General features: G+C 40.9%; 1 pseudogene; it reads right to left on the minus strand.

The window, feature by feature from the left end:
• Window positions 1-756: 756 nt before the first annotated feature.
• Window positions 757-1986, minus strand: LOC132242520 (keratin, type I cytoskeletal 18-like; annotated as a pseudogene).
• Between the last annotated feature and the right edge of the window lie 2047 nt (window positions 1987-4033).

Consider the following 4033-nt stretch of genomic DNA (forward strand, 5'->3'; position numbering starts at 1 on the left):
AACTCAAAATTCTCTAATACTTTTTGGAAGGGGAGATATGTTGTCACAACTCATTTTGCATGGGAGATAGTTTAGAATTCAAAGATGTTTGAAATTAGGAGCTTGAGAAGAATTTATATTGAACACAGGGAATGATATATTCTCTGAAAACTTTTCAAACTGAGTTAGGATCATCTATAATGTTTAGCATAAGAACAATTGCTAAGCCTCGTTATCTGAAAAACATTGAGCAAACAATCACCAACATTTGTTTTTAATTGACAAATGACTCATCCGTATAAGCTCTTTTTCATGAAACTTTCTTTTCATCTTTTATCACTTCACTTCGGGCAACTTAATTGTGTTAAATAGTGAAACTTTTTTTCTCTAGACACCATGGTTTTAGAGGTTTATGAACAAGATCACATTAATTCCAGTGAAAAAATGCCAAACATTAAATCTTGACACTCCCATGGATGAAGTAAATATATCCTTGTCTCTCACATCCTAACTCCTTCCTGACAGCACTTAGATTTTGAGAATGTATGTATGCACTGTCCTCATGTAACCTTTCTTTGCCCAGCTCTTCTCTTCTCCAGGAATCTTAGAGCTGTCTGCCTGCCTGTGTAGTACCTGTGTATCACAGTTCTTTACACCCCGGTTATCTTTTCCCTTTAACATATGACTTGCTTATTATTATTATTATGTTTTTGATGTTCAATGATCTCTGAACACGGGTCTCCTGCTCCCCCAAGGGGTGCCCCACTTCTGCTGCCTTTAGTGTCTCAGAACTTTGGTGTCTTTGACCTCAATTCTGCAGGTGGTGGTCTCTATGGAGTGGTGGTTGTCCAGGGCGTCACCAAGATTGAAGTCCTCCCCTTCCAGCAGGCCTCAGTAAGCGGCAGTCTCAGCCTCCAGCTTGACTATCATGTTCAGCAGGGCTTCCTATTCCTGGGCCTGGTGCTGCCCTCTGCCTGGGCCTGGGCCAGTCTGCCTCCAGGTGCAGCAGAATCCTGTTGAGCTGTTCCATCTGCATGGCATAGCCCGTCTCCACCTCCTTCAGGCTGTTCTCCAAACTGGCCTTCAGATTTCTCTGAGTCCAGGTTGACATTCAAGGACTGGACTGTACATCTTAGCACCACATGTGCCATCGCAGCAGCTCCTGTCGCAGCAGTCTGGGAGGTGACCACTGTGGTGCTCTCCTCAATCTGCTTGACTAGTGCTTGTCTAGCTCCTCTCAGTTCTTCCCGAGATAGCTCGTCATACGGGACCCAGATGTCCACCATGATCTTGTCAAGGTCCTGAGATTTACGGGCATCCAACCCCATGGTCAACCCAGAGTTGGCAGTCTGGTTTTATAGACCACTTACTTCCTCCTCATTGTTCTTCTTCATGAAGAGCAGCTCTTCCTTGAGAGCCTTAATCTCTGTCTCCAGTTGCAGCCCAGTGGTATTGCTGTCCTCAATGACCTTTCAGAGCCATTGATGTCACTCTTCACTGGCACATGGCTAGTTCCATCTTATACTTGACTCTGACTGGCATTGTCAATTCACAGAACAATGCGGGCATTGTCCACAGAATTTGCAAAGATCTGAGCCCTCACATCCTTGATGGTCTTGAAACAATGCTTCTAGTCTCTGACCTGGGGTCCCTTCTCCTCTAGGTGTTTCTGAATTTTGCTCTCCAGTCTCTGATTATCAGCTTTCAGGCTTCTCACCTTCTCCAGGTAGGAGGCCAGGTGGTCATTCAGGCATTGCATGGTCTCCTTCTTACTCTGGATGTACCCTATGCCCACCAGACCCCCTGTCATCCCCGCAGACAGGACCCCAGACCCCCAGCCACCCCGCACACTGGTGGAGTGGGACATCAACATCTGGGAGTCCCAGCTCCCTGTGCCTGCATAGACTCTGACGGGGCTACTAGCATACCGAGTGGGAGGCTGGGTGACTGCACAGAGCTCAGGGTCCAGTAGTTTGTGGAGAAGGCGAAGCATGTGCTGAAGCTCATGTTGTTCAGGGAGGAAAGCAAAAAGCCAAGGCTCAGGTTCAAGGAGCAGTCTGCCTTGCCTTATTTTTAATTAAATAAATACTTATTGAGTAAATATATATATGGTACCAATATTCAAAGATGACTTAGATACTTAGGTGCAGCTCCTACAGTCTAGGATTTTTTGGTAACTAAGAGAGAATGTACAAATACAGGGTGGGAAAAAGTAGATTTACAGTTGTGAGTACACAAAACGGAGGATATTCTTATATTATTATTGCTTATTAATGACTGTATTATTTGTATTATAACTTTAAATCTACTTTTGCCCACTCCTGTATGGGATAGTAGGAATTTAAAGAAAATATCAAGATTGGCTAGGTTGTTTCTTGCCAACTATGATTTAATCAATTAATTTATTTCCAGGTATAAAAGACTAGAAAGATTCATACGTAGATTTTTCACAATAGATTTATGCACTTTACATTGCCTTCCCTAAGGATCAGTCCTCTAATTTTTTGAATGTGCCAAACTATAAAAAATAGGAAAATGTCCTGATGGTAAGCTTTTCACTTTAGCCCCTTATTTTATACTAAGTAGGCAAGAGACAAGTATATCTGAATAGGAAGTCAGCAGTGGCTACAAGATAAGCAAAGGAAATGTTTCATATTAGAGATAAATGAATTTATGGAACATTTCTGCAGGCTAAGCTTTATTCTTACTTCACTCATGTAATCCTTACACCATCCCCCTTAAATAGAAACTGTTATAATACATATTTTACAAATGATGAAACAGTTAAGAAGCACACACAGAAGAGTGAACTGAGTCACCCAGCTAGAAATGGTTACATGTGGTGGTTTAGCTCAAGTGTCCATTTATAGTCTCTATCTGTATGTCTCCCCAGAGAAAGAATGCTCCAACACTGTATCTCCTTCAAGGACGACTGCTCAGAGTTGCTACGTCTCAGATCTGAGCTTCCAGGTGGCAAGTAATGCTGTAGGGTGGAGGAGAGCAGCAAATGCTATGCAATCACAGGGCTTGGAACCAGGCTGTTCCTCAGACTCTGTATGAATCATAACATCCTGCATATCAGATAGTTACATTACGATTCATAACAGTAGCAAAATTACAGTTATGAAGTAGCAACGAAAATAATTTTATGGTTGGGGGTCACCACAACATGAGGAACTGTATTAAAGGGTCGCGGCATTAGGAAGGTTGAGAACCACTGCTTTAGAAAATGCATGTAAGCTATTCTATATGAAATGCACTATTTGCTTCTTTGAATGAGGATGTTTGCATGGTGTTCAAATTCCCCTCTGTGGGTAGAAAGTACCAAGAATTGCATTCATAAACTTCTGTCTTTGGAAAAGCACATGCATTTAATTGGCATCTCTTCAGTGTGTACATATGGTGTGCATCACATTGAAAGATAAATACATACCACAATGGTGGAAACATGTTAGTAAAATAGTTGCACTGAAAGCTTGTTCTGCCTCTTCCCGTCACCTAACCATCAGAAATCGCTGGCGTGATAACAATATCAGAACAGCTGTGCTATTTTAAAGTGTTTTTATTTCTAAACAACCTCCTACTATATATTCGCTTTTTAGACTTGATGTTTTTATCCACTTGTGCAAATGAATTATTACTTGAACATGAAATAGAGCAGGAGAAAATATGAAAGAAAAAACCTAGAGTAGATGTATTTCCAGACCCAATAGTCATGGATGCAACTAATTTGCCAACTGCATTCAGTTTATACATTAAAAAAAAAAAAAGTACAACTAGGAAGCTAGAGTTGAAAAAGTCCAGATTGGTTTGTGAGAATTTCCTGATGTTTTCTTCTTTTTTTGACATAATTTAATTCTGAGTAAAGAAAATGTGTGGTTTTTTTTGTCTATATCATGTAGCTTGACAATATTAATTGAATACTTCCCCTCAGCATTTGAAGCATTAACAAAGAAGCCAAAATGTTATGATGTTTCCAGAGGTCAAAGGTTAATTAGCAGTGAGCAGATTTCAGTGGAGGTGTGGTTGTTCTGTGTAAAAAAAAGCCTTAATA

This window comes from Myotis daubentonii, chromosome 10, assembly GCF_963259705.1.
Source record: "Myotis daubentonii chromosome 10, mMyoDau2.1, whole genome shotgun sequence".
Classification (NCBI taxonomy): domain Eukaryota; kingdom Metazoa; phylum Chordata; class Mammalia; order Chiroptera; family Vespertilionidae; genus Myotis; species Myotis daubentonii.